Source organism: Camellia sinensis, chromosome 9 (assembly GCF_055761805.1).
Source record: "Camellia sinensis isolate YWXY chromosome 9, ASM5576180v1, whole genome shotgun sequence".
Taxonomy (NCBI): Eukaryota; Viridiplantae; Streptophyta; class Magnoliopsida; order Ericales; family Theaceae; genus Camellia; species Camellia sinensis.
Window position 1 is genome coordinate 139,710,124 of NC_138969.1, and position 22,823 is coordinate 139,732,946.

The 22,823-nt window shown below is 30.5% G+C and overlaps 1 long non-coding RNA gene across 1 annotated transcript; it reads right to left on the minus strand.

Moving 5' to 3' along the window:
• Nucleotides 1-15,369: 15,369 nt before the first annotated feature.
• LOC145798775 (uncharacterized) lies at nucleotides 15,370-21,293 on the minus strand. Its single transcript, XR_014340379.1, has 5 exons — nucleotides 21,019-21,293; nucleotides 17,116-20,599; nucleotides 15,853-15,876; nucleotides 15,693-15,770; nucleotides 15,370-15,604 (listed from the first exon to the last, which is right to left on the minus strand). It is a non-coding gene; the product is annotated as an uncharacterized LOC145798775 (long non-coding RNA).
• Nucleotides 21,294-22,823: the final 1,530 nt, after the last annotated feature.

The window sequence follows — 22,823 nt, forward strand, 5'->3', positions numbered from 1 at the left end:
GAGAAAGTTGAACTCATAACCTCCCTATTGAGAGAACAGTCATGGTGGCCAATTAGGCATAACACCATAAGGCATAACGCCAACCCCAGGTTCCATCTACTAGAGAACCTTAATTATTTTGGGTAAATTATAAATATAATCCTTGAAATTTGCTGAAAATATGGATCGTTCCCTTGATTTTGGAAATTAAAAATACCCCTTTGTTAGAATTTTTTCTTTAACATAATTAAAAAATAAAAAATTCAACTACTCTCATATACAATAATAAAATTATATTAATTGTTAATTGAAATACATTTATGATATTATTAAAAACTGTTAATTGACTTGATAATTTGTTAATTAAATGGATAATTTATTATACAATTACAAACTTGAAAGGGCATGATGTAATACCCAAATTACACGGGACAATCTGTATTCCCTAGTATTTTTGAACAAATACAATTAACTAATAGGATTTGGCTTCCCTACAATCCAAAATTTGAACTATTCATTTTGTAATGCATTTTATGTATATGATAAAAAATAAAAATAAATAAAAATAAAATAAAATAAAAATTTGATCCATTAATGGTGAAATTGTTCAAGTGTGTTTTTGAAAATAGGTCATCAAATATTTTGGTGACAAAAGTGATCAATTGAATAAATTACGATTATTCGATCGATTTAATTTTTTTTTTTTTTTTTTTTTTTTGTGGGAATGATACAAATGAATAATCCTACAAAATGAATAGTTCAAATTATCAAAATGAGACTCGTGGTAGACTTTATTGACTCGAAGAGTATCCTTCAAATCTAAATTTGGACTAGATGCAAGCCCACTACTAATTAACAAGGGGTATGTATTTTTCTTTTTTCTTTTTTATTTTTTTCATCCAAAACACTATCATCGTTAGTTAGAGTTGCAAAACAATCACTATCATATCATTTTGTATTAAATTTATGTATTAAAAATTTATAATGCTACAATGAGCACATTTATATACTACTCATGTTTCAATTGTTGGTCTATTTTCATCATTTATGCCCTTTAATTGTGTGAATATATATATACAAATTAAAAGATTTATATTAGTTCTAGTGGGTAAAGTATTCAAAATTGTTGAAAGTAATAAATTAGAAATATGACCAATTTTTTGAAAAGGTTGGAAAAGTAAATTTCGACCAATTAATAATTTGGAATAGAATGAGTATCAAGCATTTATCATATAATGTGTCATTATTGTATTTGTTTAACGGACAATTTATGCCCATGTCTATTGAAAATTTAAAAAACTCTCAAGATATTAATTTGTGATTATGATTTAATTTTAAACAATAAATATTATTCCTAATCAAACAATCCATAACAAGTTGGCACAATAATTTAACATGGAAAAAATCACAATTGGAGACCTCCAATTGTGATAAAAAAAACTACAAGGCAAAGCTATATAATAATTCACTAAAACAAAGAAAATTAATTACACACAAGAACCCTCAATTATCTAATGAATTCACGATCGAATTGAACCAAACTTGATGTGTCTCTTTCCCCATCGTCTTCATCTCGAAATTGCTTTACCCAACGTTGAATCCACAACGCCAATATCAAATCCATAATGATTAGCCACTCCAGAATCCACCAAAGCTTCAGATCCAAGTTCCTCAAAATTCACCGATAAACACCTGTCTCTTTTTGTGAATGAAAGAATAAAACTACCCTTGATGATAGTTAATAAGAAGCTCGTTGATCAATCAATCACCCTTAAATCATCAAGAAAACTCACATATAAACACCCTTAATATAGAACACTAAACTGAGTTGCGAAGACCGCTTGAGTGTACACTTTATCGCTCGAGCAGTGTGACTAAAGACAATGCTCACATATAGGCCAACCGCTAGAGTGCAACTTCTACTACTCAAGCGATAAAACATGCTTCCTAGAAGTTTAGAACACATGCAGAGATATTGGATGATCCACTTCACCGCTCAAAAGCACGAAAGACAGGTCGATCCCCATACTTAGTTAGCAAAGTGGCAAACAAGAATGCTTAAGTCAAGATATGGAATATCAGCACAAATTCTTTGCACAAGCACAACTCATGATTGGTTTCTGAAGAAGTATCATCCTCCTCTGCTCATCATCCTCCTCTGCTCAGCATTCACCACCAGTATTCACCATCTCATAGAGCTCGTGGATAGCTGTCAATGTTTGTTAAAGCTGCATCATCATAGCTCTGTAATTCTAGGAGCATTAGTTGTAATGGTTAGCAAATCTGTTACGAGTTAGTTAGTCAGTTTAGGTTTACAGTATATAATCTGTTATGAGTTAGTTAGTCAGTTTAGGTTTATAGTATATAAATCAATGTAAGTTCCAGATCTGACATAATGAAAATAATGAATTCAAAGAAACTCAATATGGTATCAGAGCATTGAAGCTCTCGTGAGCAAGATCCACAGGTCTCCAATGGCTGATTCTTCCCTGCCATCAAATCTTAGTTTACTAATTTCAAATTTCAACTCTCTCATTACAGTGAAGCTCGAATCCAACAATTTCCTCATATGGAAATCTCAGATGACAAATATGCTTAGAGCATCTGGATTTCTTGATCATGTTAATGGATCTCATCCATGTCCATCTCCAGACCTCATTGATGAATCTGGAAAACCTGTTTCAAATCCAAGTTATGTGCAATGGCAATTGGTTGATGCACATTTGCTTACTTGTCTAACTGCAACTCTATCTTCATCCATTTATTCATATGTTCTTCATCTGACTCAAAGTGATCAGGTATGGCAATTCTTAGAGAAGCAGTTTACTTCAGTTTCACGCTCTCATATCCATCAACTAAAAACCAAACTTCAAACTCTTCGTAAGAAATCATCTTCAATGGAGGTCTATCTCTCTCAAATTAAAGATCTTGCAGCACAGCTGGCTTTAGCTTCTGCAAAAATTGATGATGAAGATCTGGTTTTCTTCACTTTGAATGGTCTACCAGAGGAATATGATGCTTTCAAAACTTCTATTCGTACTCGATCTGAGCCTATCAAAATGGAAAATTTGTGTTCATTATTATGCTCCGAATCCATTCATATTGCACAGAAACTTAAACAATCTCCTGGCACTGATCTTCATGTTGCCTATTCTGCCTCACAAGGATCATCTTCATCAGGTTATGATTCTTCAAATTCTGTTAATAGAGGTTTTCACTCTGCAAGGGGCAGAGGTTCCTCTCGTGGCTTCAGAGGCAGATATAATATTTCTCGTGGTGGCAGATTCAATAACAGATACAACAATAACAATCATAATAATAACAGATCCAGAGGAGCCTTTTCCTTCAACTCTGGATCTAACTCTGGCTGCCAGATTTGTGGAGGTTGGAATCATACTGCTTTTGATTGCTGGCATCGACTGGATCCTACATTTCAGCCTTTCTCTGGCAGCAGTTCCTCTCAGTCAAAGGCTTATGCTGCTTCAGTTCCTCAGTCATATGCTGCTTCAGTTCCTCAGTCCTCTTCTGATCCTTCCATACCTCCTTGGTATGTTGACTCTGCTGCTACCAATCATCTGACCAATGACTTGACTAATCTGCAACAATTTCAGCCTTATCAAGGTCAGGATCATGTTCAAGTTGGTAATGGCTCTTCCTTATAAATCAGTCATATAGGTAAAGGTATTTTGCCAACTCCACGTTATTCTTTTCCTCTCTCCAATCTTCTTCATGTTCCAGCTATTTCTTCAAACCTTTTATCTGTGCATCAACTCACCAAAGACCTCAACTGCCTTGTTATTTTTGATGCTAATACTTTTGTCATTCAGGACAGATGCACGAACAAGATTCTGCATAGAGGTGTTAACATCAATGGTCTTTACCAGTTCATTCCTTCATCTGAACCATGCTCTTCTCCTCAAGTTTTTCAATCTAGCACTATTGCTCCTATGTCTGATAGCACTCCAACAACTCTGTTTCAGTCCAGCAATTCAGCATCTGTGCCTGATTTGCTGTGGCATCAAAGATTAGGCCATCCATCTTCTTTAAAGCTTCAGCATCTGGCTGATGTTTTACCAAATAAATTGTCTTTAAATAAGGCCTTGTCTTGCCTTGATTGTAATATGTCTAAATCTCATAGACTTCCTTTCACATTGTCTAATACTTTTGTCAATTGTCCTTTTGCCTTAGTTCATAATGATGTATGGGGTCTCTTTACAGTAGATGATGCTCCATTTCGTTTCTATGTTTTGTTTGTGGATGACTATAGTAGATTTACTTGGGTTTATCCTTTGAACTACAAGAGTGAGGTATATGATAAATTGCTTATATTCAAAGCATATATTGACAATCAATTTCAGACTTCTCTTAAAATACTTAGGACTGACTGTGGCACTGAATTTATCAATAAAAGAATTGATACTTTACTGTCTTCTCATGGCATTGTTCATCAAAGTAGTTGTCCTTATACTCAGGCCCAAAATGGCATAGCTGAACGCAAACACAGACACATTATTGAAACTACTATCACATTGCTTCATCACTCATCTGTTCCCATTAAGTTTTGGTTTGATGCTGTTGCCACATCCACATTCCTCATTAACAGAATGCCTTCTAGTATTTTACATCACAAGACACCTTTTGAGATGTTATTTCATACCATACCTGATTTCTCTCTTTTCAAAGTGTTTGGCTGTCAGTGTTTCCCTTGGTTAAAACCTTATGTTCCACACAAGCTAGCACCAAAATCCATGTCTTGTGTTTTCTTAGGACACCATCCTACTATTAAGGGATATAGATGTCTTGAGCCTCTTTCTGGAAAAATCTACATTTCTCGGCATGTTATTTTTAATGAATCATGTTTTCCTTTTTCTCAGCAGTCCACAGTGTCCTCTTCTTCATCTACTTCAGATTTATCTACCCTTACATCATTTTTCTGGCCTGCTGCACTCAGTTCTTCAGCTGCCATTCCAACTCAGTCTTCTCCTTCATCTGTTTCATCTCCTGCTGAGCATTCTTCCAAATCTGAGCCTACTCCTCCTCTTCCTCAGCCTATTCATATTTCCTCTCCTGCTTCTTCTGAGCCCTCTTCCAGATCTGAGCCTACTCTTCCTCTACCTCAACCTATTCTTATTTCCTCTATTACTATTGATTTACCTCCTCCTTCTCTTTCTTCCTCTGTGTCTAACATCCATCCCATGATTACTCGATCTAAACATAGGCCTTCCCACTGTTTTTCTGCTAAAAGTTCTTTTCTTGAAACTGAACCTACATCTATTCATGATGCTCTTCACTCTCCTGTGTGGTTTTAAGCCATGCAAGAAGAATATCAAGCTCTTCAACAACAAGGCACTTGGGACCTTGTTCCTCTTCCTTCTCATAAAATTGCCATTGGGTGTAAATGGGTTTTTCGCATTAAAAGAGATTCAAATGGTACCATTGCTCGTTATAAAGCTAGATTGGTGGCCAAGGGATTTTTGCAAACAGAAGGAATTGATTTCCATGATACCTTTAGTCCTGTGGCTAAACAACCCACCATTCGCATTTTTTTGAGTATTGCTCTTCAAGCTCAATGGTCCATCAAACAGCTTGACATTTCCAATGCATTTCTTCATGGTACACTTCAAGAGGAGGTCTATATGCTGCAGCCTCCAGGGTTTGAACAATCTTCTACACATGTTTGCAAACTCAAGAAGGCCTTGTATGGTCTTAAGCAAGCCCCTCGGGCTTGGTACTCCACCTTCTCAACTTTCTTGCTCTCTCAAGGATTCATCAACAGTCTGTCTGATGCCTCTCTTTTTATCAGAAAAACTTCTACAAACCTCACTCTGCTCTTGGTATATGTTGATGACATCTTACTAGCTGGTGATGATTCTGCTTTCATTAATCTGCTTCTTCAGCACATGCACACGTCATTTTCCATGAAAGACCTTGGTCCTTTGTCTTATTTTCTGGGCATTTCAGTTACGTCTGATGAGCATGGTTCCTTTTTATCTCAAGCTAAATATGCTGCTGCATTATTGACTAAAGCTGGAATGGCCGACTGCAAACCATGCTCCTCTCCTATGATAGTTAAAGCTGTGTGTTCTACAACAGATTCCCTGCCATTTGCTCAGCCATCACTATGTAGAAGTTTGGTTGGTGGACTGCAATATTTGACTATCACCAGACCTGATCTCTCCTTTGCTGTTAATCAAGCATGTCAGTTTATGCATCTCCCTACCAATGCTCATTTTCATGCTGTTAAGAGGCTCCTTAGATATGTCAAAGGGACTCTACATCATGGTCTCTTTTTCACTCCCAGTTCTTTTGATCTTTCTGCCTTCGCTGACTCTAACTAGGCCAGTGATAGCCTTGATCGAAGATCAACATCAAGCTACTGTGTATATCTTGGCTCAAGCTTAATTTCATGGTCCGCTAAAAAGCAGGCAACTGTTTCTAGATCATCCACTGAAGCTGAGTATCGCGCCTTAGCTCATGCTACAGCCGAGCTCACTTGGATTCAACAATTACTTAAAGACTTTTGTGTTTCATCTTCTCCTGTTCCTGTCCTATGGTGTGATAGTTTATCTGCCATGGCCTTAGCATCCAACCCTGTTTTTCATTCACGGTCCAAACATATAGAAATCGATTGTCATTTTATTCGCGAAAAAGTGGTTGCCAAACAGATTGAGCTTAAGTATATTCCAACCATGGATCAGGTAGCTGATATTTTCACAAAGCCTCTTCCTCCTTCCAGATTTCATTATCTTCGTGACAAGCTGTTAGTGGTTTCCTCCCCTATCAGCTTGAGGGGGGCTGAAGAAGTATCATCCTCCTCTGCTCATCATCCTCCTCTGCTCAGCATTCACCACCAGCATTCACCATCTCATAGAGCTCATGGACAGCTGTCAATGTTTGTTAAAGCTGTATCATCACAGCTCTGTAATTCTAGGAGCATTAGTTGTAATGGTTAGCAAATCTGTTGTGAGTTAGTTAGTCAGTTTAGGTTTACAGTATATAAATCAATGTAAGTTCCAGATCTGACATAATGAAAATAATGAATTCAAAGAAACTCAATAGTTTCGCATCTAAACTCACACAACCTCACAGATACAATAGAGCAAATAAAAATACAATTGAATGGAACTTTATCTAACGATATTGCCAATTACAAACATTATAAACACATGATTTATTGTAATGTTATTCAAAGTCTATTTGCAAATAAATAGTTTGAAATTAAGAAAGGTTTCCAACACCAAAATGAAGTTGAATTTTTTTGTGATTAAATTATGAAGTTGAAATGGCATTTCATTATACATTAGGCATTGCCATTCTTAATCAACGAGATGTACCTTCTCTGAGAGAAGAAAACATTTTAATGGGTACTTGCATGTGTTGGCAAGTCAATTGTAAATCAGTGCAAGTGTTGTGGGGGTTGGCCACGCGGTTGCATGGCATAGAGATTTCTATGTCAACTGACCAAAGGAAGAAAATAATTGAAACTTTAAAGCACTCATAAAACACCGCCACGTGGCCTTCATTGATACCTATAACAACTTCCACAATGGACTTTGTCAAACGCATACTAAAAATTGCATGTTCAAGTATTCATTCGGATTGGTTTTGAATTTTGAATTTTTTTTTTTAATTTATTTAATTTAAATACATTTTAAAAGTAAAAACAAAAAAATATTATGAAAAAATCTTTACAAAATTTACTTATTATTAAAAATTACAAATCACTACAATATAAAAGAGTTTTAAAGACTAAATTTTTTTGTCTCTAAAAGTAAAAATTTTATTACAAAAAATATTTAAGGACTAATTTCAGTTGTCCTGAGGACAATCGTAAAAATATCGTCCCGAAAAGTTAAAAAATGAGCTTTTAGGGACAATTTTGACAATATCGCTAATAAATGCATTTTTATGAACAAAATAACTTGGTCCCAGAAAGTTTTATTTTTTGAGGCAACTTTTGGTCCCAAAAGGTTAGTAATTTATCACTAAATGTCTAATTTTGTCTCTAAAAATAAAATAATAACACTTTTTGGGACAAAAATGTTTTTTTTTGTCCCTAAATTTTTGTCTCTAATACCTTAATTTCTGTTGGTGAATATATATATTGAATACATTTTTATGTATATTTTTTTGTTTGTATTTATTGAAGTTTGTAAAAGTTTCTTACTAAATATTTTATTTTTAAAATACATCTAAATTAGGTGTATCTAAAAACAATAACTAATACATAAAAAATAACAAAATAAGGATTGAAAATTTAAAAACTAATTTTGAAAATTCAAAATCTACCTATTAATTTTTGTAACCTCTTACATTTTTAATAAAATATTTAACAAGATTATTAATATTTATAGAATTATTTGACAATCAATTCACATCTTAGAAAGTGACAAGTGACTTCCTGGAACCAACTAGCACGTTTAAACACGTGAATCTAAAAGAAGTCTTGGTCAATCTTAGTTGATTTTTGAGGTTTCCATCCTAGGTTAGTTGGTATATTAGTTTTGAGGTTTCTCTATTGATTTTATTGTCAATTGGCTTTGATTATTTTTTATTTTTTGCGATCGGGGTAAGAATATGCGCGGGTTGATTTAGATTAATTTTGTAAGAAAGTTATAACTAACCTATCGTTTGCAGATTGAGAATTTTTTAACTTATTACCAACCTGTCTATCCTCAAAACTAGCAAGTTGGTTGAATATTTAGATAGATTCACATTAACGGTTTGAATATGTTAGAAATATAAAATAAGAAAGAAAATTAACGATCATATAATCTAATATTTTTAAAATACAAATAAAAAATAACGAGGATTGTACAATCTGGTGTGGGAATAAAATGTCAAGCCCTTAAGTCAAAATCCTACGATTTTGTCGTCTTCCTCATGCTACTTGGAGGTGAAGATTTAGATGAATTTTTTTGTTTTTTTTACCAGAAAATTCATCAGAGATTGTAATTGCAAAATTTAAATTAATAAATTTATATTGTTCACTCTATTTTTATCTTTATTTTGCAAACAATAAATTTGTGTGTACAACTAAAACATTGACTGGGCTTCTTTTGTTTTTCAAACAACCTTTGGGTGCATTGATTAAACTTCACTTAAACCTAATACATGAAAAAAAATATTTTGTAATTTTATAACAGTGTCCCTGGGAAAGAGAAGGAAATAAATATTTTTCATGACGAGTATCTTGCATAACTTCATAAGTACAACAGATGAACTTAGTGCAAAACAGTACAAAAAACATTACTTTCTGGTTTATCCTAGTTTCTTTTAGGTTGCGAAAAAGTAGGTGACTGTTTCAAACCTTGTTGAATACAAAACTGAAACGTAGATTCAATTAAATGACAATCTCTTAATAATAATCTTTTCTCAAGAAAAATACAAATGCAAAAACATAAATGTTGTCTAATTGATACAAATTTATATGCCTGCAATATGTATTTGACTGCTTGAAACCTTGATGAATTCAAAACTTAAACATTGATTCAATCAAATGACAATATCTTAATAAGCAAAGAAAATTTTCTCAAGAAAAATACCAAGGTAGGAAACCAAAATTTTATATAATTGATACAAATATATACCTGCGACATGTATGTAGGTGACTATTTCAAACCCTTTTGAATACAGAATTGAAGCATAGATTCAATCAAATGACAATCTCTTAATAAGCAAATAATCTTTTTTCAAGAAAAACACAAGGAAGAACTACATGCAAGTGGGAGATAGAGAAGAAAATTACAAACATATGGGGTGCATGCAGGCCAGATCTAAGATTTATGAGACTTGAGGCAGGCTTTGAAAGTGGGGCCCTACCATATATATATATATATATATTTACAAAAAAATTATGGATAAAATAATAAGTTATCAATTATTTTTTTTTATTTTCATTTTTAGTAGCTCCAAAAAGTTATAATTAAATTTTATTTTCATTAAATTAAGATACGAAAAATCATTAAAAAGACAAAAAAGATAAAATAGAGTCTTCTTGTTTTATAGTTTAGCAATAATCAACACAAAAAACATAATTCACTGACACCTAATAATGAAATGATTATGTTATTGTAATATGATATCTGATAATACAATCATACTCCACACAAATCACAATCCACTAATTATTTGACAACAAAACACAAATTATTGAAAAAACTTGGGAGAAAAAACTAAGACAAAATTATTTAATTAAATTATGATAAAGAGAGATGGCCAAAAAGGTAGGGCAAAAAAAATTAAGGAAAATAAATTAAGGTAAAATTATTCAGCTAAAATATGATAAATAGAGGGCAAAAAAATTAAGATAAAATTATTTATGCTATTAAAACTTTAATATTTGCACTCATTATGTCATATATATTTGTTTATATAAATTTTTAATTAGGCTTAACAATATTATATATATATATATATATATTTAATTTAGCCTAACAGACTTTTTTGAGAAGCCTTTTAAACTTGGCATCAAATAATTGAAAAAAAGATTGGGTTTTGAACTTTTATTAATATAATATAAAACTAATAATTTTTTTTTTTTAATCCGTATAAAACTAATAAATTTGGGCGCTTTATTTTGGGCCAAAATTTGGGGCTCTATGCACAAGTCTTAGGGCCTTAGCCTAGGGCCGGCCCTGGGTGCAAGTTTAATTGTGGTAGAGTGCAAATGAAAGATTATGGGGGTGCAAGTGTCACATGCACCCCTCCATGTGTTGGTAAGTTTTTTAACTCAACTCTCACATACATGTAGTTTCACCAAAATACAAAGGCAAGAAACATAAATGTTACATACTCAGAAAAATATTCTGAAATGTATCCAAAAAATAAAGTATAGAGTGCAATTCAAACTTAGTTGGCTAGAAATAATTTGTGTTACACATCACTCCTAAAAAAATTTCATCCAGAGAAGTCATTACCACACCCCCCCCCCCCAAAAAAAATAAATAAATAAATAAATAAAAGGTAAAAACAACTATAGGAAAACAACGACCTACTCGACAATTCATCCAGCACAAGAAATGGATCGAAGTATTTGAGTTTTGAACAAACACACACACACACACACACACACAAAATCGATTTGGGCATTTCGACAAACATCTGAAATGAACAAGGGAATTCCGGGAACCCGTCAAATGGCTTAGAAAGAGAGGGAATTCCTGGAACCAAAAGGTACATACATGTGAGTCTAAAAAAATACTTGGTCAATTGATTTTTGTCCCACTTTGAGTTAGGATAAGCCAATAATGGCTTTGATTATTTAATTTAAAAAAAAAATTCTATTATTTTTAATTTTTTTTTTTTTTTATGGTTTAAGGTTTGTTTTGACAACCATTTAACATAGTTGAAAAGTCAAAAAAATAAAATGTGAATAATTCTCTTTATTTTTCTCCCAATTGTTTTTTTTTTATTTATAAAAAAAACAATTAAAATAGTCACATCCCAAAACAACCATAAGTAGGGTAGGCGTGAGATAGTTTAGATTAATTTTGGAAAAAAATTATTAACCAACTGGAAATGATAGGACATATACCATATGCAAGTTATATCATTTGTGGTGTTTATTACCACAAATGTTATAATCCAATCTTATGAGTAGGGATGTAAGAAAATTTGATAAAACTAAACCGACCCATCGAAATCAACTGAAATTTTAGTTTTCGGTTTGTTTTTCATGACATACGGTCTTTTTTAATTTTGAAACTTTTTATACTGATACAAACTGAACCGACCGAATATTATGTTTAAATATTTTTATATTATAATTTCTTGAACATTATATGAGAAGTAACTAATATAATACACTTTTTGGATAAAAATTAGGGAGAAAAAAATTTATAGAGCAATTTTCACCTTTTTTTTTTATTATTTTCAATGTAAAATTTTATAATCTACTATAAAATCTATTAAAATTTTATGTAAATTTCTCTTTTACATCAAACTGACAAAACCAATAAAACCAAATCGTAGTATATTGTTTGTATCAGTTTCTCGATCATAAAAACAGAAAGGATTGGTTCGGTGCTAAATATATTCTCAACACCAACTGAACCGAACCGTTTACACCCCTACTTATGAGAGTCATAATTATAAATAAAATAAGAGAGAGAGAGAGCTTTTGAAAAAATATTTTCAAATACATAGAAAAATTTAGAATTTTAATTATTAATAAAGTTTACCACTAATCTGTTATATAAAAAAAAAAAAAAAAAATTCTGATTTTACACTGAATTGCTATTTCCCCCAAAAAAATATATGAGTTGCAACCAAATACTACATGAAATATAATTAAAAAAAACTTTTAGATCATAATAAAAAAATGTCGGAACTAATATCAAAATGAATTATAATTAATCTATATAATAAAGCATGACGATTTTTGAATATTCAGCATATTTTTGTCTTAATAGGACATTTGAATGGCACAGATCAGTTCAAATTATAAAATAATGGATTAAATATATTTTTCAAAAAATGTCTTATATATACATTTTCTACTTTCTCACTTCTCTTTTTTACTTTTTTCTTTTCTCACCCATCTTGCCATGATCACATTATTCCTTCCTCTTTTCTTTTTATTTTTCTATTTTCTCCCGTTTTTATTTTTCTCTCTATTTGTTTTTTTTTTCTTCTTTTTGTTTACTTATTTTTATTCATATTATATGGAAAAGTTTGCAATCCCAGAATTAGAAGTCAGATTTTACTGTGTGTAGTGGAGATTAAATTAATGAATTTTATAGTCCACAAATTAAATGAATTTGAATAATTAATTATTATTTTTAAATATATTGAATACCTGAAAAATTTCATAAATTTAGATCTCATATGAATCTTCAACATCTATATAATAAAGTAAGACGGTTTTTCAATCTTCAACATATTTTTATCCTACTAGAACATTTAGATGGCTCAGATCTGTTCAAATTTTAAAACAATGGTTACATATACATTTTTTACTTTCCCGCTTCTTTCTCCTACTTTTTCCTTTTCTCACCCATGATCCCATGATCTCACATTCCTCCCTCTTTTCTTTTTCTCAGTATTTTTTTCTTCTCTTTTTTGTTCAATATATTTTATACATATTTCCATACAATGTATGTATACCCCGTAATATAGTAGGACATTATGAGCATACATACAATATTTATATAATTATATAAGCAAAAGCAATATTATATGTATGTTAGGCATATATATCTATCTAGTTATATATTATATAAGCAAAAGTGAATTTTCGTGAGGAGTTTTGTAAGAACTCCAAAATTTTATAATAAATTTTTGATTTTATCAAATTAAAAAAAAAATTAAATAGTATTGGAATTACAATTATATTATAATCATAACATTATTTATATTGTGCCTTCAGACATGAACATATGCTAGTATTTTAATAAGTCATAACCAAAATGCACAAAAATCATAATTAAAGATATATATGATACACATCCTAAAAAGGGTGAGTACCATAGAATTTCGTTGAAGTATAACAGTTTTACTAGTACCACAAATAATCAGTGTGTGTGGTTTGAGTTTTTTAAATTAAGTTTTTTGAAAACTAAGTTTTTTGGTTTTTGTGTTTTTTTGTTTTTAGTGAATATTTTAAAAATTTTAAACATTTTTTTTATCTTTTTAGATGCACCTTACTTAGATGTATCTAAAAAATAAAAAAAAAATTGTGAAAAAATATTTTTAAAAATTAATAAATAAATAAAAATACAAAAAAATGTACGGAATTCTCGTTTTTTTTTTTTTTGTATTTTTGATATTTAGTGAATTTTTAAAAAGTTTTTTTCAATTTTTTTTTTTACTTTTTAGGTATATTTATGTTAGGTATGTCTAAAAATTTTAAAAAAAAATTGCTCAAAATATTAAAAAAATTCAGTAAAAACAAAAAAATTCGAAAAATAAAAAAAATAGAATTTTTTAAAAAATGATAACCAAACATAGTGAATAGTACCACATACTACTTATTTGGAAAAAATAATTACCATATATTTTAGAATCAGAACTGTTATGTTGCGCGACATGACATTCTTGAATTATCAGGGTGCTACATATTGAATTGATACATATAAATGAATCTGAGTTATAAATTAACTAGGGTATGCCCGTGCCTGAAGGCACGGTGAAAATATTACTCCCTCTGTCCCAAAATAATGGTCCCTTTTGGGGAATCCAACTTTTTTTAGTAGTACAATTATTGCACTTTAAAAAAATTGATTTTTCAAAATTACCCTTTTGATAGTACATTTTTTGAGAATATCAATGTCATAATTGTACTTTTTATATTATTTATTAATTTAAAAGAATGGTAAAATAGGAAATTTATATCATTTTTGTACTTGATTTTTAAAGAGAGACTAATATTTTGGGACAATGAAAAATGGAATAAGGGACTAATATTTTGGGGCGGAGGCAGTATTGGAATGAAAATATAATTGGAATGATTTTATGATTTTAAGCACACAATAAAATGTAAGTCCCACAACACAAACATATAATAAAAATCAAACGAAACACACCAGTCAGTGCTCTGCAATAGAAAAAAATAAACAATAAATTAAGCACACCAGTCAATGCTCAGCAATATAAAGAAAATGCCAAATAATAAATTAAGCACATCAACCAATATTCTATAATACAAAAAAAGGACAAATAACAAATTAAGCAAGCCAATCAGTGCTCCACAATAGAAAAAAAAAAATGACAAATTAAGCACACCAGCCGTACGTTGCAATTCAAAAAAAATATATATAAAAAAAATTGTGCAATAAACAATTATTTTAAAAGATTAATACGTACACAATCCAATCCTATATTAAAAGCAACACCCTTCCTGATAAAAATATATATGGAAGCAAAAAATCAAATTCAACCAAAAAAAAATATGAAGTTTTCTTTACGCTAATTCAATAGCATATTAGGAAGAAAAAAAGACTATAACACCAAGTGAATAATTCAAATGAATATTATATAATATACATCTAAACTTAGTTATAAATTGCACATAGATAAAAGGCTTTACAAAACTAAAATTTACATCGATATGAAACTTTACAAAATCTAGATCGTAGCTAGCATATGTACGCTTTTTACAAAAATAAATATGATCTTCAAACTTGTTCTTTCTTAGAATTCCTAAGAGCGCCTCATCACTTTCCAAAACGTATTTGTTTCAACTTCTATATATCTCCAATGAGAAGTATGCGCGACAATCTAGTAATTTATGAAAATAAAAAAGTTAGTTTGTTAGTAGAAGAAAATCTATATAAATATCAAAACACTTTTAAATTGAAATTACCTTGTTACATCCCTGTCAAAGCAATCTAATTGTATTTATCTTTTTGAGGTCCATATATTTTTTAACCCAATCCTACAAAAGTCAACATATATAGCAAAAAAAATTTAAAATAATAATTTGTAATCAATAGAAACAAATTTGTCAATAAATAAATTGTACCTTTTGACAAAAGTGATTTGATCCATAAGTAACACTATAACAAAATTTCAAGATAAATAATATTTGTAGTAGAATCTAGCTCATCGTTGGGAAGGAAGACACTTGTACGATCAAAAGATGTGCATCTAGATAGGGCCACGTACAGTTGTCCATGACTAAACACTGGTGTGCGCAATAAAAATATATATATTTAGAAAGTTTAAAAAATACGCCAATTAAAAAAAATTCTATATAATTAAATTGGGCCTACCTCTCGAACCCGGATGACATTAAGGTCATGCTTATCACGGATGACAACATTAGCATTTCTTTCTTCAAGAAATTGAACCTATAAATACAAAAGAATTAGAGGTAAAAAAAATTAAAAAATATATGCATGTAAGAAAATGAGTAAAAGGAGTCAATATTACAGTTTGACGTAGGTCTCCATCCATCTGTAAAATATAAGAAAATAGCATTTTGTTATAAGGAAATCAGATAAAAAATAATGAAAAGAAAAGAAAATTAACTTAGACTTATAAGAAAGGTCACTTAGCATTTTGTATTTTTTTTTTTTCAAATAAATTAAAAATAAAACAACTTACGTGACCAAAAATAGTAATGTTGTCCATAATTAGAAGTTAAAGGTCAAGAGTGTCTCAACCTAAAAATGTCTAGTTATGTCAATTTGAAAAAGATAACTGCAAGAAGGCAAAATGAGGTTTAATAATTGCCATAAAAAAAATTAATCGACACAAAATTAATAACCTCCTAACATACTTATAACATACAACCTACTTTAGAGTTTGTATCATTTTTTGATTTTTTGATAAAGACACTAAAAAAATATAAAGAAATATTATTATTCTTAAACAACTTATAACAATTTTAGTAGCAAATCGGATAATAAAATATAAAAATTAATTTCAAAGAGAGGGTTACAATGAAGATGAGAAGAGCAGGTACATAAACAAAATACAAAGGGAAGAATAAGAGGTATGTAAAGTACAAAATAAAAAGTATGCTGGTGCATAATGACACGATATAAATAATATTGAGATCAAAATGTAGTTGAATACAAATGTAATTTATTGAAAAACATACAAAAAACTTAAGACATTGAGAAATATAAAGAAATATTGTTTTTAAAACCCACACTCTGCAATTTTGTTGGTACCACGCGCTCTACAAAGCTCAATTAAAGATAACAACCCCTAAGCACGGGTATATATATTTGTTTCATTATTCATTTGTTACCAAATAATACCCAACCATTTAAAAATTAAAATTAAAAATAAACAATAAACAATAAACAATGCATATCAACCAGTGCTTTGCAATACCAAAAAATTATTAAACACCAAATGAAGCACACCAGCCAGTGCTCTGCAATCTAGAAAAATAGAATTCAAAATATATATAACAAACAATGCACACCAGCCATGGCTCTACAATACCAAAAAACTAAATTTAAAATAAATAGTAAACAATGCACACCAGCCAGTGCTAAGCAATCTAAAAAAAATAAAAATAAAAATTAAATTGACTTCAAGCAAGTGACTCCATACTATTGTGAAGAAATAACAAATAAATAAATAACAACGAACAAAGTAGAGATAACAAATATCACATGAAATAGAATGAACAAAGTAGAGATTAAAATTCCTCAACAATGGTGTATTTGTAGAAATTACCATAGAACTTATCCTAGCTTAGTGTCCTCAGTTGATCTCATTCCACTTGTCTGCAAAATTGAACTGTTGTAATGGTGTATTGATAGTGGACAAACACTATCACACAAGGGTTTCTCTTTTTAATAGATAATGGCATTGTCAAATGAGAAAAAATAACAACGTAAATGAGTAAGCTTAACAAATGTATCAATTGGAAAGCCGATCAGCATGGGTTCATTACCACTGTGTCTTCTCAATTATAGCAATTAATGCTTTCCCTTCAGGAAAACCAACTAAAATCTGAGTGTGAGAGTTTCAATTTCAATTTTGAATATCTCAACTTCTTAACATTCTCTGAGACTAAGAAATAGGAAAAAAAAAGAAAAAAAAAAGGTAGCCCTTCACATAAAAACAGGAGGAAAAAAAAGAAGAAAAGATATCTTGTAATCACAGGAACAAAAGAATATCTTGTAATCCCATACATACAAAAGAGGGAAATGAGCTGAAGTCTCAAGTATAACTAAATATTTAAAGGAAAAAATTTTATTCAAGGGAAGGGCCAAAAAAAAAAACTCTTAGCTTTCATTCATATTTTATTCAAGGGTGTTTTTAGTTATATGCAATTGATAAAATCCATAATCCAGTTGTCCAAACACCTAAAAATCCAAACACGGCTTCTATTAAATATGTTCTAATTTAATATGACCAGATGACCAATTTGCACAAATCAGGCGCCTTGTTTTTATGATTTAGAGCAGTCCTATATTGCATCCAAACAATAACCAATCAAAGCACTAACCAAAAAAGAGTTGACACTCAATAAAATCCAAACAAACTATTGGCGACAAAAGCTAAGAGGCAACGCAGACTATTTACGCATAGGAATGCTAAAATCTTGAATAGCAAGGATAACAAACTGTGTATAATACAAATCTATTATGTTTTCCTGTGTATAAAAACATTCACACATGTAATTTTTTTACTATACAATTTCTTTTTGATATAGCTTGTGAGGTAAGAGGTTTCATCCTAGGTCCAACCATTGATTTTCATTTCAATGACACATTAAGATAGTCCAAACAATTTAAGGATATTTTAGAACAGTTGTCTCGTGTCTCAACGGCACAGCCACGTGTTATTGCATGGCTTAGTAGAGAAGGTAGAACCCATGATTTTTTTGTTAGGTGATAAGGAACAATAGAAGGCATGATGATTTGTGATTGGTTTATGATGTGTCACATGGTGTCCCAAATAGAAAGGACCATTTTTTGATACTTTACGGACCTTTGCTTATAATTAAAAAAAAAAAGAAAAGAAAAGAAAAGAAAAGACGATTGATATGAAACATTATAACAAATTTTGCTAAAAGCTTAATTATAGTACACTTACAATCTTATGTTAATAAATATTAGATAAATGTAAAAAAAATTAATAATGTCATCAAAGTCTAAATAAAAATAAAAATTTTATCCTTCAAAGTTTATTTTAGTACTTTTAAACAATAAATACAAAATTAATTGACCAAATTGCACTTTCTAGAACCAGTTAAAACCCACCACCCCAATAGCCACCACTACCAATTTCTATGTCTCACATGCATTTTTTCAAACGCCTTATATGCATTGGCTGGCATATTTTGTCTGATTTTTATTATATGTTTCCGTGTTGTGGGACTTACATTTTATTGTTTGTTTAAAATCATAAAATCATTCCAATTACATTTTCATTCCAATAATATTTTCATCATGCCTTCAAGCACGGGCATACCCTAGTAATAACTGATCAAAAGAACATATTACACAGTGTAGCTCTCAACCATTTCATCAAACACAGTTTCTCTCAAAATCAATCATAAAACAACAAAGGAAAAAAGGTGAAAGGATAATTGTCAAGTGAGTTATGTGTAATTTGCCCATACAATTTTATTTTCTTTATTTTGAGATTGTTTTCTTTGACTTGGTTTGTGTCATTGGAGTTAAAGAAGGAAAAGAGGATTGGTAAGTGATCACTGTCAACTTTCATGGTTCATAAGGTTGGTCCAATTTCTTTATTTCTAAAAATTACTTGGCTATTTGTAATATTTGTATTATACACAAGAATAACATAATAGATTCCTAAACATGTATCAATCTCAAAGCGTACCTCTTCAATTCCATGTCCAAACACCTAAAAATCCAAACATTGATAAGGGGTAACATGATTTTTTTAAACTTACAATCTTATGTTAATCAATATTAGATAAATGCAAACAAATTAATAATGTCGTCAAAGTTTAAATAAAAATAAAAATTTTATCCTTTAAAGTTTATTTTAGTACTTTTAAACAATAAAAAAAAAATTAATTGACCAAATTACACCTTCCAGAACCAATTAAAACGCACCACCCCAATAGCCACCACTACCAATTTCAATCTCTCACATGCATTTTTTCAAACACCTTATATGCATTGGCTGGCATATTTCATCTGATTTTTATTATATGTTTCCGTGTTGTGGGACTTATATTTTATTGTTTGTTTAAAATCATAAAATCATTCCAATTACATTTTCATTCCAATAATATTTTCATCGTGCCTTCAAGCACGGGCATACCCTAGTAATAACTGATCAAAAGAACATATTACACAGTGTAACTCTCAACCATTTCATCAAACATAGTTTCTTTCAAAATCAATCATAAAACAACAAAGGAAAAAAGGTGAAAGGATAATTGTCAAGTGAGGTATGTGTAATTTGCCCATACAATTTTATTTTCTTTCTTTTGAGATTGTTTTCTTTGACTTGGTTTGTGTCATTGGGGTTAAAGAAGGAAAGTAGGATTGGTAAGTGATTGTTGTCAACTGTCATGGTTGATAAGGTTGGTCCAATTTCTTTATTTCAAAAAATTATTTGGCTATTTGTAATATTTGTATTATACACAGGAAAAATATAATAGATTCCTAAACATGTATCAATCTCAAAGCGTAACTCTTCAATTCCATGTTCAAACACCTAAAAATCCAAACATTGATAAGGGACAACATGATTTTTTTAAACTTACAATCTTATGTTAATCAATATTAGTTAAATGCAAAAAAAATTAATAATGTCGTCAAAGTTTAAATAAAAATAAAAATTTTATCCTTTAAAGTTTATTTTAGTACTTTTAAACAATAAATAAAAAATCAATTGACCAAATTACACCTTCCAGAACCAATTAAAACCCACCACCCCAATAGCCACCACTATCAATTTCTATCTCTCACATGCATTTTTTCAAACACCTTATATGCATTGTTAATATACCATTCAATCCAGATCTAAATATGTAACAAATGATTGGGACCTGAGAGATTTGCTGTTTATAGAGCTACCAAATCAAATGAAACATGACTACTTACTTGAGCATCTCCGCAAAGCTCATAGCCTCGTCAATTCCAGGAATTGCATTTGCTAGATTGGACAAAAAACCATCCATTCCATCTGTGCCAAGAGCCTCTTCATTCTCCATGGATGGATCTACCTCCTATAGGAACCAAACAAACTATAAAAAATTAGGCTACATGACATCAAACCAGAGTATCAAAATTCATAAGATCAAATCGAATCAAAGTCTAGGTAACTGGATAATTATTAGGTATTTGATGAAGCATCACATGGCCAAGAATCATAACAACCCTGTGATCCAATATTCTCAGAAACTCAGATACAACTTTAGGTAAGGAATAAATCCAGAGAATGTCATGTGAACTTAATTCATAAACAGAGTAAACAATGGTTGAATTCCACAAACTTTTTTCTTTTTCTTTTTTTTTTATATATATTTTCTAATCGGGTATCCCGATAAACCTAATTCATAAACAGAGTAAAGAATGGTTGAACTCCATAACTTTTTATTATTTATAAACAGAGTAAAGAATGGTTAGACAATGCATTTAGATATACCATGATGGGTCAAATATATCAGATTCTTCCTTTAGATTCTTCATTTTGCAGTGGCTCCATTCATTCGGTCGTCGTTGCCACTATTGATGAAGATTGGGATGGCGGAGAGAGAGAGAGGGAGGAAGAGAGAAGACGAAGAGGGTAATAGGGGGTTCGGGGTTGTGTCTCCAACAATTGTTGGGCTCCAATAGGAATTGAAGAAGAGCATGGGAATGGGCTCCCATGGAGAGAGAGAGAGAGAGAGAGAGAGAGAGAGAGAGAGAGAGAGGGGTCTGTTCAAATTTTGAAATTTGGAAGAGAGAGACAAATTTTGAGAGGAGAGGAGTAGGTGTGAGAGATACATTTTGAGATATTTTGAAACTTACATTTTGCACCATTATATCTTGATAGTAATTGATCTCAACCATTAAAATATTCAAATAGAACAAATGAGAGTGAGACATTTTCAGTCATTGGATTGAATCAATCTAATGGTCCATATGTTGACACATATACATTTTTGTATACATTTTCAAAAACCATCTTCCCTTATTATATAGATATTTTTGAATAAAATTGGGAGTGAAATTTTTAAATTTATAGTATTATTAATTTAGAATATTATTTTATTAGATTTAGGATTTATAGAGTTTATCTATAGGTACGGAGGCAACTCGTGTGGATAGAACACCGTTGTTTGGGCGTGTGGCCTATCACAAATTCTGTAGGAAAATGTGTGAGAGCACTAATTAGTGCTACCATTAATGATGTGGCAGTGGGCCCTATCTTGAATAATTTGATATTTTGGCCTTGATGTTGTATTTTTTTTCTTTTTTTATTGAGTGCCATGTCATTAGTGATCTTTTTAGAGTTCCAAAATTAGTGGTCTCTATCATTGTTCAATTCTGGGAAATCTAACTTTTGGGAAATCTAACTTTTTTTTATAGTACAATTATTGCACTTTGAAAATATTGATTTTCCAAAATTACCCTTTGATAGTACATTTTTTAGAGAATATCAATTGTCATAATTATACTTTTTGTGTTGTTAATGAATTTAAAAGAAGGGCAAACTAAGAAATTCATATTATTTTAGTCCTTGATTTTTGAAAAAAGACTAATATTTTGGGACAATGAAAAATAAAATAAGTGACTAATATTTTGAGACGTAAGGAGTAATAAACTGAAAATCTCAATGCCTGCAAGTAATCTATCAAAGAACGACCAAAAATATTCTACATTCTCTAGCTATTAATCAAAAGGGGCAATTGGACATCTATTCCACGCAAATTTCTGGACTTTCACTGAAAACTTGAAGCCAACTTAATTCTCTTCAAAAATATTTGTATCCTGGATTTTACAATGTTATTTACTTCAATAATTTCACCCATTTCCGAATTCCAAAGAAATACTTGCAACAACTTTTTCTAAAAAATATGTAATAGTACACATGGGAAAACATGAAATTGTTAATGCTATACATGAGTTGCAAATGGTTTCAATTTTCATAGTTTTCAATTCAATACTACAACAATGCAATCCTCTACCGATTGCCAACAATAGTTATCTCTATCAAAGTATTACATTAAGGTAATGCAGGAGCATAACTAACAAAGATCCTAATATTTCGAATAGATTCAATAAGTTCCAATACTTCCAAGAAAATACACAAATTCAATGATAATTCATCAATTTCTAACATCTCTCCAACAATTCAATCATACACAATTCACACTCCCATTATCCAAATTTTCTAGTGTATTAGGAAAATTTAGGGCTCCCTCAATTTAGATACAACACTTTGAAAATTTTAGGGCTTCCTCAATT